We start from the raw sequence: 14,751 nt of genomic DNA, 5'->3' as shown, positions 1-14,751 counted from the left end.
TGCTATGGATGTCTGGGCATGGAGGTCTGTGAAGAGTTAAGAGTACAAAATGGTCCTTGAAAAGGCTGTAGTAGTTTGGACCTGCGAGGTAGTAAGGAATATTCTAGAAGGAAAGAAACACAGGGCCCACTGACACAGCTGTGCAGGCGCAGTTGTGGCTTCAGTGTTGTTCTTGGAGACTAGTCGTCTGCAGAGAAATGTAAACTGTATGGGAAGACCGACCGGAGGCAAAAGAAGGCACTTCCTGCAAACTCCCGGACTTGGAGCTGGAGTTTGGGAATGGGCCAAGATTATGATAAAGGTTTTAGAATCCAGGCATTCTCTTCTTGATGTTCACACTTCAGAAGTCACGGGGAGAGAAAAACAAGAGCCAAGGCAAGTCTCTTGTTGGAGGGTGATGGAGTTAGAAGAACCAGTTCCCAGAGCAAACATCCAGCAAGCATGACAGCTCAGAAAAGGACCGCTCAGCACAAGGTAAGACCTAGAGAGGCCGGAATTAAAGACATGGAGAATTCCAAAAGGCTATGCCACCTCCTGTACATAGGACTAAGTGAGACATATTTTAAACCCAGTAGCTAGATATTCTTGATCAAAAGTAATGTCGGGGTTCCAGCTCTGAATATACTCCCATGTCCTGAATTCTTTTAGAAAGAAAGGGTGTTTTAAGTTACTTGTTTTTCCTGAAAGACACACAACTGTTTTGACTGCTTAATGTTCCAACCATCGAGGTGCACCTAAGTCAGGAAGCTGCAGAGGCCAGTAATTTTGTTCAAGTTCATTGCATTTATTACACCCCAAAGTTGGGGAGGGGCCTGGGTATCCAGCTTATCGCCCTCTCACTAAGGGAAAACTTGGCAGAGTTTTCCAGCCAGTAAATAGATCACTAAAACAAGCAAGCCAGGGTCTGAACAGCGCCCCCGTGGGAAGCAAGAGTCAAAGCGGCCTCCCACCTAGCTTTATCCCTAAACACAGAAAAGCATTGACTTAGGCTAGGTAGGAATGGTCCCCGAGGATAGCTGGAGGTTCCCGGAGTGAAGTAACATTCCACCTGGACTCCCGTTTATTCCGGAAGCTTCTTTTATGGGAGAACACTCTGGGGCCCATCCTTCAGGAGCCATATGTCCTCGCCCCAGTTCCCCGTGGTGGAACAGGCAGCCCGGGTTCTGGTCGCTTAGGGGTCGGGAGGCGGGAGAGCACAACAGCTGGAAGAGAAGGGCCAGGAAATCCGTGAAGCCGCGGGATCGTCCCGGCGGGTCGTCCCAGGGCTTCCCCGACCGAGTGCTTGCAGTGACCGACCTCGGGGCTGTGGACCCCTTGCCGGGTGCAGCTATGTGGAAGCCCCGCGGAGAGGCAGGTGGGTGTGGAGCCTGGACCTAGGCAGCGCCGGGAGCCGAGGGAGGATCCCGGTGAGGTGTGGGCGGCGCCCGATCGCCAGCGCCCCGGCCGCGCCCTGGGCACCGGGGGCGCTGTCGCCTGCCGAGCGCACAGCTCTGGTGCCTGGAGGCCGAGCCTGGCGTTCCCCCCGAGGTGCCCGGCCAACAGCGCAGCAAGGCTGCCCACCCCGGGAGCCACGATTGCCTGGGAGCTGCGGGAGGAGGAGACACAGAGAAGGAGAGAGAGGGAGAGAAAGAGAGAGGCGGCGGCCGCCGCTCAGCCCGCGGGTGCGCGGAGCGCGGGAGGCGGAGCGCGAGTCTAGGTGGCCGCGGGCGAGTGTGCGCGCCCGGCCGGAGAGCTGCGGGAAGGAGGACCCGCACCCCGAGCGCCCCGCCTGGCCTCTTCTCGCGTGCAGCTAGCGCGGCTGCTGCACAGACACACACCCACCGAACGCCACCGAGCACCCGCCGCCCCCGCCGCCGCCGCCGCGCCTCGGGCAGCGGGATCCAAAGCCAAGTCCAGGGCTGGCGCGGCGCGCAGAGCACCACTTGATTTTTTTTTTTCCCCCTTCACTCCAGCCCTCTCTGATCTGGGCGGCGGCGGCAGGGGGATGGGGGCCCTAGGCGGGGAAAGAGGGTGACGATCGAAGAAGATTATTGTTCTTTTTAAAGGATGTCTTCGCTTCCTCCCAATGAGTCTTCTGTGAGCCTTCCTACTAGAGGCTGCCAACCGGAGTGAGGGATGTAAAGAGAGAAGGAAAGCGGCCAGGAGCTCCAGCCAGCCGGGGAGACCCTCCTCTCTGCAGAGGGGAGGGGGATTTCCAACGACACAGCCTTGACGAAAGGGACCATCGCAGGAGAGGAGCCCTCCGAGGGAGCAGGGAATCCCACCACCCTTTGTGGCACAGGAGCCAGAGCTGCTGGCTGAGTGGAACGGGGTCTGTGGGAGCTAGGTAAGTGGTCCAGGCATTGCTGCTGCTCCCCAAGAGCTCTTTAGAGATGCTTCGCCTTGACAGCCTGCCAGACTTGAGTTGCTAAAGGAACTGGAAACTGCCATATGGCGCCTAGTGGACTTACATACAAAGCTAACCCGGTTGTTAACCCTGACTGATGATTATTACTGACCGAATATTCACACAGGGCTTCTTCCTGGTGAGGAAGACACGCAAGTGTGAGCCCCTGACAAACCTGCTTTGACCAAAGGGATGAGAACTGTTGTATGTAGGAGAGGAGCCCCTGTTGCCTTCTGTTCCTGTTCGTTTGTTAGTAAATGCCACACTCGCACGCACACACTTGTCGGACTAGACTTAGGGAGTGTGATTTCTCCGTTCCATGCACAGTCCTCAGAACACTGAGGCATGCATGCGTTTTATTCATCAATGGTGAGTGGTCTTGGTTCCCAGGAGCGAGCTAGAACAAGTCTCGAAGGAAAGCGCTCCGAGGCTGTTTCCAACAAGCTCTGCCTAGGAGACTTGGGAATACAGTTGCCCTGAGTGGCATCAAAAGACACCCACCATTTGCCTCATCATCTGCTCTAAGGACTGAACGACCCTTTTCAAGATAATATCCTACCATCCATTTTCTCAGATTAGGAGCATTTATTTGTATCCATTCATAAAAAGTGTCAATGTGCAATGGGCATAAACATGCCATTTATACATTTATGACTGCACAAGTGTTTTAACAGTCAAAAATAACACAGGGAAGATTAAATACTGGGAAATTTTAATATGCAAGAGCAGGCATTGAGGTAATTGCATGCATGCTCAACACTCCATCTAATCAAATCATGCAATGATGTCAATATTTTAAATAGCACTTCACATTTCTATTTTTTTGCATTGATTGGTTTTGAGGTTTGTTTACAATCTGATTTTTTTCAAGCCCAGTCCAAAAGAAAAGTAAATATTTCAATGTTAATGTTTTTAATGTCTAACATTGTGTGGGACAGACACCTCTTAGTTATTTATCAGTGATAGCACATTGCATAGAATTAGCAAATAACAGATTTTGGTCAAATGTCTGAAGTCTTACCTGCCAGCATTGAATGAGTCACAGGAAAGAATCTGCAAAGAGAGTAATATGTTAAAATTGTTCATTTGTAAAGTTTTGTCTATTTCACTCCAGAAACATGAGCAGGGTGCATCAATAAATACAAGAATGCCCCACACTTCTCTTTTAGTATGTGAATAAAACATATAGATATCCAGACTAGAGAGTTCTTTGTTCTTAAATTAACCAAAACTTAAACAGTTCAGTAGTTACGTGTATAACTGTGCATTGTTTTTTTAGTTTTCCAGCTACTTCGGGTATTGTTTTTAGTGTAGGGCTTATTTGTGTAGCTGCAAAGACTCTGAAAATACTGAAGGTCCAGTATGGAAATGACCCACTCATTTCTCCACTAAGTGCAAAGGGACCAGGTCACCTCACAGTGTTTCTATGCAGCCACAAAGTCAAGCCTGTGGTCTGCTCCTTCATGGAGTGCTGCTGGTCAGAGCAGCTGTTTGTCACAAACAGGAACCTGTCTAACATGTTCTTCTTCCTCTGGCACTACTCAGACTTTTGGAGAGAGGAATGAAACACTTAGCTTTCTCTCTCCTTCGGCCTTCACCTTTCCCTTCAAAGCTTAGTGTCCCCAAGTCTCCCTCTTGCACCAACTCCTACATGCAGATTCTAGAAACAAACTCTACTGTCTGCCACTTGACGTTTTCATGCTCATTCTGGGTTTCCATCCTCTTGTGCAACCCTTTCCTGAAGAGAATCAATCTGTGCATCACTTGAAACTGTTTCCCAATTCATCTTATCCTACAGTTATGTTCTCCAAGCTTGTTTGTTTACTGATGATTCAGATCAACTGATAGAAATATCACCATATCAATGCTTTTGATTTGGCTTTTAAAGCATCCTTGTTGATGTCATGGGCGAATGAGAGTTTAGTCTGCCCTTCTAAGATGTTCAAGAATGAGATTGCTCGACAAAATGAAATTGCAGGATGTGGGTTCAATCACATTTCTTGGCAACTTAAAGGCATATCTGATCAGATTTTTGTTAGACTTGTCTGAATGCTTAAAAGTGTCTAAGTCCGTGGAGCGCTGAGAAGTAGTTTGTTTCTTGAGGGAAAAAATGAGTGGCTTTTTGAACTGCTGTTGTAACGAGATCAATGCACATGTCTACATCTTATGAAAGTAGATCATGTTACTGGCAATCTAGGAAAGCCACAGACTATATTTCATTTCATTCCAAGGCATGATTTTTCTTTGATTAATTCCTTGAAATTTACTATCTCTTATAGACTAATTTCTAAGGGAAACACTTAAATTGATAGGTAACTTCCCCATATGTATTCTAAGGTAGACGGATATGGTAAAGATAGTCTCTTTATTTCCAAATATTCTTTAGGGTGTTCTTACATTCACATAGTCATCAAGTGGGATTTGCATAAAAGCATGCTGCCTGCTAATTTCACAAGGCCTCCCGAGGTGTGCAAAGAACAGGTTGGTTATGTGTGAAATCTTTGAAGTTCAAGAATATTTTTAAGGTAAGAATTTATGATTGTATTACTCCCAGGGTCATAAAATAAACTTTATAGAGCAGAGCAATTTCTAGATTTCTTAGTCATGTACCACAAGTGTCTCCGTAGATCTGTAGTCAATTCCTATTTATTGCTTGTTTCCTCCCTTCCTTCATAGATAGTCTCCCCAGCTCTGTATTAAAGTGTAGTTTCTAAGGAAGAAAGTCAAATGTTGTCAGAAAAGGGTCCCTTAACCCATGTGAGCCTAGTCCTACATTAGCCTCTTTAAAATACCTTTCCCAAAGGCTTAATTGTACCTGTTTTTATTCTCCAGTTTAATATGATAAAGAGGTTAATTATTTCATTCCTTAATTGGTGTAATACTTATTAAGTATGTATCAGAAGAATGCTGGATAAGAATGTAACACATGCCAAATATATGGAAGACAGTCCCTGCCCCCCATTTTTAAAGTATAAGTGAGGAGAAAACAAAAACAAAACTCTTGCGTACTTGATTGAAGAATCTCAGTTTCAGTTCAAAGTGACAGATTTCTTGCATGTGGAAACACATTTCACAATTTCATACTTAAAGCAAATTCATGAACAAGATCATTAAAATTTGTCAAGGCTGTGAATTTAGGACTTCTCAGAAAATCCTATCATCAACAACACTGAAAGTTTACTAAATGTTTCATTTTAGACTTACAGAGTACATGAGAATATTTTCATTATAAATCAGAATGTTTATTTTGTTTTCTTTAAACAAAATAATTGTAATAGCCCACACTTAGTTGAGCCAGATGCTGTCTTAAGTATATTGCAAAAATTTCTCCATTTTTACCCTAACTTATGAGGAAGCCAAAACTAATGCCCTTCATACAGGGACATGAAAGCTAATATTCACAGTCATTCCTTACTCAGAGTGACACAGGAAGGAAATGGAGAAGTCACTTTAAAGTCAGTATTTTGGTTCAGGAACACTGTGACCCACTTTGATATTAGGGCATGTTGGGAAAGATGACCCTAGACAGAATTAGGAAGTATGCTTTCACTTCTAGATTCTTTGGGAGCTGTGTATTCTCTCTATAGAGAGCGTAGTTCTACAGATAAAGGGAGGCTTGGGAAAGACCAAATGGAGGGGCACTTTTTGTTGTTGTTGTTTTAATCTGAGAGAAACCTACCCCTGACCTGCTCTTCTCCATAAATGTTTACTGGGAATCTGAAGGAAGAAAGTCCAGTTTAATGCTGATTTTCAAATTGTGGTGGCAAGGGGTTGGGAACTCCTAAGAAAGCTAGTATATTAGACAGCACCGTGCTTGCAGTGACCTTTGAAAATGTGGGGTAGGGGTGGGGTGGTTCTATGCATGATGCTCTATCCCAGCATCAACATAAGATGCAGCATGGTGGCTCAGACCTGCAATCATAATGCTATGGAGGCCAGGCTGGAGGGTTTCTGACCACACAGCTTAACTTACTTATTCTGTCTCAAAGGAAGAGAGCAGCCTTTCCAGGGAACAACACCAAAGATGTCTTGTGGCCTCTGCATGTGTACTCGTGCTCACATACAGTTAAAAAAAAAAAAAAAAAGGAAAAATATCTAACACAGGTGACCTGACTGGTGGACTGCTCACAGGAGTCCAACTTTATGCCTAAGTTTTGTGAATTATTTTCAATAAAACATAGCATTACAGGCATTTTAAAAATTACATATTTATGCCTTAAAAGGAAATTATTGTATTTATAAATATAATAGTCATTTATCAGTGTCCTCGTCTTCTACTTTGCAAAATATAAACCCAATATTTAATGGGAATCGAAGCATAGTCTCCTAACAGATTCTTTCTAGTATATTCCTAGAATGCTTCTGTTTGATTACACAGCTAATAACTATAATTGTGGAAACACAGCAAAAAAAAAATCCTCCTTTGAAATATTTGTCAAGAAAACTTAAACAATATTTGAAGCAAAGTTCTTTCTAAGTAGCCACTGCTTCTGTTTATGAAGAAAATACCATCTGGCTTAAATTTGAAAGATAAAATGATTAAATATTTTTTGCAAGATGCCACTGAATCAAATATTTGGATTCATCTTCATGGTTGATTGACACTTTTATTTTTCACACAGATGTGTCTCATAGACTGGGTGACATAGTACAACAGTTGTCTCTCAGACTACAATTGGCTTGTAGTATAAAAGTTCACTTAAAAACTTCCATTTCCCCATTAAAAAAACAATCTTAAGTGATGTTCAGGTCCTCAGACAAAATTAACCAAGTCTTTTAAATCAGTAAAATACTTGCAGTTCAGTGCCATTAACAGTAAAATCCATGACCATTATCTCTAGTAGTGTTCCCAGGGAATGGTTGTTTTAAATAATGTGTATTGACCTCTCAGTATGAGACTCCTTGGGGGCATGCAGAGGTGGATGCAGTACTGTCCAGGTCCACAAGGAGGAGAGAGGCTGGAGAGAGTTATGTATGAGGAGCTCTGAGCAGAAAGAATGCTTTCTTAGATTAGTCTAGGCAAAGCATTGACTAAGTGACTCACAAGCCCATCCTGAGAACAATGCCTTTAGGATTCACATCTGATATTTCATCCTGAAAGATCTCCTGGGTGTCTCCTCTGCTCTGAGTCCTGTGTGAATGAGTGTAAGACATCATGCATTCTCAGTCCAGAGGCAGAGATAAAAATCCTCACAACATACCATGAATGATCTTGGTGGGTGGCATGGCAATTCATCTGAGTAGCTGTATCACAGAAGGATCCCAGAGTATGGAAATACAGTTCAGTTTAATTCCTCCATGTCTTCATATTTAGAGCCATGGTTCTGACCCCAGTTAGACCAAGTTCTTCCTTTTTCATAGGCAGTATTTTGCAATTTCCTCTTTGCTATCCTGAAATGATATTTATACATAATACAGTTTGTCTACACATATATTTTAAACTAGGTAAAATAAATTTGTCATAGAAAATACAAATAAAAGGAAAATATCTCCAGGGAAAAATAGCAGGTATGACAATATGTATGTGCTCAGATCCAGATGGACAGAAGAGAGAATGAAGTAGAGCTACTGATAATGCAGATGATTGGAGGAAAAAGAGAAGTTGAAATAAAATAACTTTGAGTAAGAAAGTAACATTCTCTTGGATAGTGATGACACTTGTATATTTGCCACTTTAGAACAGGAGTGAGATAAACACTCACCAACTGTGACAACTGTACACTGTAAACAGATGTGGGTGTACTGGAGTAGTGAACCAGTTAGCATGAACAGTGTTACATAGGGTGACACAGTTCTCCAAAGTGGTGAACAAATCTTGGTGATGTTCCAAATGTGGTAGTTATATTCCTAGAAAATGCCTCTGTAAAAATGTACTGTGTGCTATCAGGTTGGTACTCAGTGACATAATGAACAGGGCTTTGCTTATGGAGCTGTCCAGGGAGATATAGGAACATTTCAGGGTAGGACACAGGGTTTCTGCACACATGGCCAGGGTTCTTACATCCCTGGGCCTGGCCAACTTGACCAAACTCCTTGCAAAGGGACTGTACCCAGCTTTCCAGAAGCACTAATTGTGCCTATATTTTCCCATTAGAGGAAGCTACTGAGGTTCTAATGCATGGCTAGCTGATTTGAAAAAGTGGGACTCAAGCTTTTTATTTTATTTTTAAAAGGCTTTTCATTAGGTTTAGAATTTCATGCAATATATCTTGGTCATATTCACCTCCTTCCCCAGGTCCTCCCAGATCCACCCCCTTTCTTTACCCATACAACTCAATCTTCTGTTTTCCTTTTCAACCTATTAAGTCCAATTTGTGCTGTTGACATACTCTTGGGTGCAAAGCCATCAACCCGAATGTTATTTGACCCACCCGGTTTACATACTTCAAAAAAGACTAACTATTCCTTTCCCAGCATCTATCAACTCTTCAGAGTGGAGTGGGAATTTGTGCCTACCTCTCCTCTCCATGCTGGGATTTTTCTCTGGCTTGAGTTTGTACAGGATATTTACATGCTTTGACACCCTCTCAGTTCGTATCTGCAACTGCCCTGCTGTGCAGGGAAGATACTATTTCTGTATTCATCCACTGCCTCTGGCTCTTACAATCTTTCTTCTGCCTCTTCTGAAGTGCATGCTGAGCTTTGGGAGGGTGGGGAGGTGAGGCAGATGTGCCACTTACAGCTGAACATCCCAGAGTCTCTCAGTTGTGGATTCTGCTTTTCTGCTCCCCCACCAGTTGTAGGTCTCTGGGTTAATTTTTGTCTACTGAAACAGAAGCTTCTCTGATGTGAGTTGAGAGATGCCCTGATCTGTGAGTGACAAGTCATCAGAGCTTTCAAGCTTTCTGGTAAGAAGGTGAGTTCGGTGGCTGGCTAAATAATACACAAAGGTGACAACGAAAAGATCAAAACACATAGCTGGCTAAGCACTAGAGACATGCCCCCAGCAGATACAATGTGTAAGGCTGGCTGGTGGGGATGCTCTGATGAGAGCTGTCAGAGCTTCATTTCCTACGTGGGAGTGTCAGACATGCCTTCACAGATGCAGTGACATCTAAGCTCATTTTTAAAAGATGAGTAAGCATTCTCCAGGTGGAGAAGGAGGCAGATAGAGCACGGGCTGGGCAGAGGGAACAGCATTTGCAAAGCATTGTCAGGAAAAGAGCTAGGCTAGTGATTGGCTTGGTGTTGACAGTTGTAGGAAGTTGATGTCAGAGGAAGATGAAGAAAATGAAGACAAGATTAGACATCAGAGTGTTATATGCCATCCTAAAACATTTGAATTTTGCCCCCATAGGACAGGCTGGTGGGATCATGTGAAATTTAAAAACAAAAGTGACACAATTCCCTTCATGTTTTAGAGACAATCTCTAAACTGCAATTTTGAGGTGATTAAATTATGAGAAATAAGATTGACACCTGGGAGACAAATAGGCTCTTGTGGAAAACAGGCAGGATAAGATCAAGCACCTCCTTCAAACAAGTATGGCAAGAGGCAGATGTGGATTTCTTTTTTTCTTTAGGACCAGCTTTGAACTCCTTTGTGCAATTCCCTCAAAACCTTCCTAGGTCATGCATGTATTTGCTTTCTGTTTTCCCAATGACCACAAGGAGCACCATTTCCTTTGTATATTCCTTGAATGCAATTTATTTCTTTTCTTGTGACTCAAATACACAAATCTCAAATGATTACTGTCCTAGTTAAGGTTACTCTTGATGTGATGAAACACCGTGGCTAAAAGCAACTTGGGAGGAAAGGGTTTGGCTTATTTGGCTTGCTCTTCCATATCACTGTTCATCACCACAGGAAGTCAGGACAGTAACTCAAGCAGGACAGGTCCCAGAAGCAGGAGCTGATGTAGAGACCATGGATGGGTGCTACTTACTGGCCTACTTATCATGGCTTGCTCAGCCTGCTTTCTTTTAAAACCCAGGACTACCCAGGGATGATCTGACAGCTAATGTCTCCCCATCAATCACTAATTAAGAAATTGTCCTGCAGACTTGTTCCTAGTCTTAGGGAGGCATTTTCTCAGTTGAGCCTTCCACCTCTCCTGTGACTCTAGCTTGTGTCAAGTTGACATAAAACTAGCCACCAAAGTTACCTTTGGAATCATCAGCAAAATAGGCTTGGATGGTTAGGGAAGTTCATTAATCAGATGTTTGCTGACAGGCTGTTACTTTGTCCATTTGGGAAGAGCTAGTGAGTTTCTGTCACTCAAGGCTGTCCCTCTTAGGAATCCCATCAAAAGTGAGCTGTTCCAGATTTTAAGGTCTTACATCCTAGATTTTGGTTACTTCCCTTTGTCTTTGTTATAAAGCTAGCAATTCCTTCCCAAGGCCAGCAGTTATTTGTTAATACCTCATTACAAGTAGTAAGGAGCAAGCACCTCATGCTAGCATTCTAATAATTTCCTTTGGCATTCCTCAGACAGGCCCTGGGTTTCTTCAGTTTTGCTGAAAACATAGCACAGCCTCCAGCTACCAAAGTTCTGTATTGGTTTCCTTGCTGATGGCCAGTGTCATAATATTTAGATTTTTGTAAAGGCAGCACCTCCTTTCAGGGTACCAATTTCAATTTCAGAGTAAGATAGAATAGTGATAATGGCTGCAATAACACTGAATGCAGCTGTTTAACATGCTGTATATTTCTCTACCAGTACACAAAGAGAAAAGAGAGCGAGGGAAGGTAAAGAATAAAGGTGTCATCAGAGATGGCAGAAGGTGGTAGCAATAAGTAGATAGATAGATAGATAGATAGATAGATAGATAAATGATACATGATAGGTAGAGAGAGATGATACATGATAGGTAGATAGATAGATAGATAGATAGATAGATAGATAGATAGACAGATAATACATAATAGGTAGGTAGGTAGGTAGATAGATAGACTGATATATGATAGATAGATAGATAGATAGATAGATAGATAGATAGATAGATAGTCAGTCTTGACTACTTCTTTAATACCTTAACTCTGATATGAGACATTTTGGGGGCTATTCCACTAATGAATATTTTTCAAACAGCCTCAACCTAGATGGATAGGGGCTAGAAATTAAATCCTTGGCTTGATGGGAGTTTCTCAGTGACAAGTCTCTCAAATAAAGTCGAAGCATAAATTTAGATAGACATTTAGCCATTCTGATTATAGTCATCTTCTTTCAAAATAAATTAGGGGGGAAATGGGTGTGAATTCAGCTCAGTCACCAGTCAACCCATACTTTGGGTGGCATACCATATCTTCTCTTTGGCTCTCTTCCCAGACCTCTGGGACATGATCCTGTGGGACACATCTTCCTTTATTCTCCGAAGCCTCACTATTATAAGACTCCAATATGTAACAGACTCTGGCTGGGTGCTTTGGAATAAAGGATGGTAATTATGGCATAGACAAGAAACTAATTCTAATTAAATATTAGGTGTCATTGCTCCTGGAATGTATGTAGCATTTCCTAGCACGAGAGCTCTTCTACTGGCTCTTATCTCCTTAAAGTCTAGGCACCAGCCATTTGCTATCTCTTCCTTCCTCCAGATCCTTCTTCTTCTCCATCCAGAACTGTAACACTGTCCTTTTTCAAAGAGCCAGTTCAAAAGTCACAGGTAGCTTATTATGTGGAACAATTTAACTCATGTTTGTCTCACTTTGACAAGGACACTTGGCTCTAATAGCATAACAATCCACTGTGAGTTGGTTGGTTCATTTTCTTTCTTCCTTTCCTTTCCTTTCCTTTCCTTTCCTTTCCTTTCCTTTCCTTTCCTTTCCTTTCCTTTCCCTTTCTTTCTTTTTCTTTCTTTCTTTCTTCCTTCCTTCCTTCCTTCCTTCCTTCCTTCCTTCCTTCCTTTCTTTCTTTCTTTCTTTCTTTCTTTCTTTCTTTCTTTCTTTCTTTCACAAAGAAGCAGTTCTTAATATTTCTCAGAGCCTGCAGTTTGAAATTATAGACATCTTTTTATGAGACATGAGCTCAGCAAATATTTACTAGGCACTTTTGGGATAGGAAGCACTCTGCTAAGTCCCAGGGTTAAACACACTGAGTCTTAACATTCATGGGGTTCTTGTCCATCTGAAAGTGAGTATTGACCCCCCAGTCCTCTGTTCATGATGATTGCAGTGACTCTACTCCAGGTCAGGACCAATGGTAGTTCTTTGATTATAAACTGTTTTGGAAAGAGAGGTGAGAAGCTGGATGTGGGCTGTAGTGTGCTAAACTTGGAGAGCTGAGATACCCTGTCACCATTATTTTCCAGAGGTGATTTTGTCCTCTGTGGAGACCAGGGCTTAGCTGCTTGTGTCTTGGTACACCATCTCCTCCTATTTTAACAGTCAAGATGAACTTGTCTTACAAGGAGCTAAGACAGACAGGGATAATGTGACATCTGGAAAAAGTGGGGCAGAGGACAAATGGCAATCGACAGAGTCAGGACTTACAGAATATGGCAGACTGTCCTGGGGGAGAGGGTGTCAGAGCATCCAGTGCTTGGAGTTTTTGACAGGTGGGATAAAAATGGCCAAGTCCCATGAACTCAGAGTGCTGTTCTTTGGAGGAACATGAGGTTTGGGAGAAACCTCTGTCTTTAGTGGCTATGAGGGCTTTATCTGAAAAACAAATCAGTGGTCTTGTACTAATGAAGGGATTCAGTAGACAGTTCCATTTCTTGTGCCATCACCATGTGATTAACCTGTCTTTCTTGGACTTCCTCTACAACTTACTTACAGAGACTCTTGCTTTTCTTACCACTTAATTAATTTGGTACTTTGCATATTTTATAAATATCAGATATGATCGTTTCATTCTTAGATACTTCCTCACCTTTTCTTCCTTTTCCTAGCGGTAAACTACCAAGCCACAACTCCGCACTGTTGGTGCTCGCATATTCTTTGTAGCCTTCTTGCCAAGGACTAGGGTATTCCCAGAATCTGGGAGGAACAAGCGGGTAACTGGAGGCCCAGAACCTATCACTCTTGAGAATGGAGATGGGCAGTAAACAGGAATACAAATACAGATGAGGCCAAGCTTGGTGCTTCCAAGACAACTTTTCTCTCACCTTTTAAAGGTGAGAAGTTATTTCTGCATTAAGAACAGAACTTGCCATCAAGGCTGCAGAGGAGGGTTTGCAGAACTCCATTTGAGGATGGGAATGGTCTGTGTCTGTGCCTTCTGACCACAAGCCACATGGGCTATGGAATACAAGAAATGTGACTTCTGACACTGAAAATACAGTGGAGCTTGCCTAAGTTAAGTAGCAATAGTGGCTAGTGGCCATGCTAGAAACTGTAGGTCTGTTTGCATGAATTAATTTTTTAAAGATTTATTTATTCATTATGTATACAGTTATCTGCCTGCATGTATGCCTGCAGGTCAGAAGAAGGCATCAGATCTCATTGTAGATGGTTGTGAACTACCATGTGAGTGCTGGGAATTGAACTCAGGACCTCTGGAGGAACAGCCAGTGCTCTTAACCTCTGAGCCATCTCTCCAGCCCCTAGCATGAATAAATTTAAGAAACCTAAGTTTCAAAAGCAGTGTTATTTACTAACCATATTGACCATCTTTTACTGTATGTAAACATGTAGGCCATTTCTGGTACCCAGTGCCTACTTTGACTCAGATGATTTCCCAGGTACTTGCTGAGGAAGAGATCTCAGTGTAATGATTCTTGTTTCTAACCATAAGAATCCCTGTTTGGGTGGTATTTCCTGCTTTCTGTGATCTGCACAAAATGTAGATACAAATGCAGAGTATTATCCTTTTAAGTATCTGATTCATGTGAAGCTAAATGTTTTCTCACACCCAAGTGTCCTGACCAGGACTGTGTACGTGTGTGTCAGGGAGGAGGCAGGTGCCCTCTGCTCCTCTCATCTGTTCATACTTCCTAAGTTCCAAAGTTCCACAAATGTACCATTGTATCCTTTAGCAGGTTCCCTTTCTTTTTTTTTTTTGTATTGATTACTTTTCTCCTGTGCTTATTTATAAATATGTTTGTCAGTTTAGTTCAGTAGCAAGGAGCAGAGCAACAACAACAACAACAACAAATGCAAGACCATTTGGCTTACACACACACACACACACACACACACACACACACACACCATCTCTAAAACAATGGCAGCTTTGGGCTACCACTTAATACAGTTTGGAATTTGTAAAAATTTAATAGTTTCACTGTGAATTATATGAAGCATATAAGGTATCACACCACATGGATCTGGATTTTTACCCCACCCCCCACTCTCTCTCCCTCCCTTCTTCCCCCTCTCTTTCCCTCCCTGTCCCTCCCCCCCACTCTCTTTCCCTGTCTTTGTCTCTCTCTGTCTGTCTGTCTCTGTCTGTCCCTGTCTCTCTCTGTCTCTCTGTCTCTCT

The 14,751-nt window shown here is 42.9% G+C and overlaps 1 protein-coding gene across 3 annotated transcripts in view; it reads left to right on the top strand.

Annotated features, from left to right (window-relative positions):
- The first annotated feature begins 1,224 nt into the window (after positions 1-1,224).
- Positions 1,225-14,751, top strand: part of Kcnb2 (potassium voltage-gated channel subfamily B member 2) — a 407,124-nt gene continuing 393,597 nt past the window's right edge. For 2 of the 3 annotated variants that reach the window (XR_004944249.1, XM_036179238.1), the window contains exon 1: positions 1,417-2,326. The gene's annotated coding sequence lies outside the window, so the exon portion shown is untranslated. Of the gene's footprint in view, positions 1,355-1,416; positions 2,327-14,751 lie in introns of those variants that run through there. The other variant, XM_036179239.1, reaches the window with a different exon arrangement.

The sequence above is a fragment of the Onychomys torridus genome, chromosome 2 (genome assembly GCF_903995425.1).
Source record: "Onychomys torridus chromosome 2, mOncTor1.1, whole genome shotgun sequence".
Classification (NCBI taxonomy): Eukaryota; Metazoa; Chordata; class Mammalia; order Rodentia; family Cricetidae; genus Onychomys; species Onychomys torridus.
Note: the sequence above shows the minus strand (reverse complement) of the source record. Positions and strands in the feature narration are given on the sequence as shown.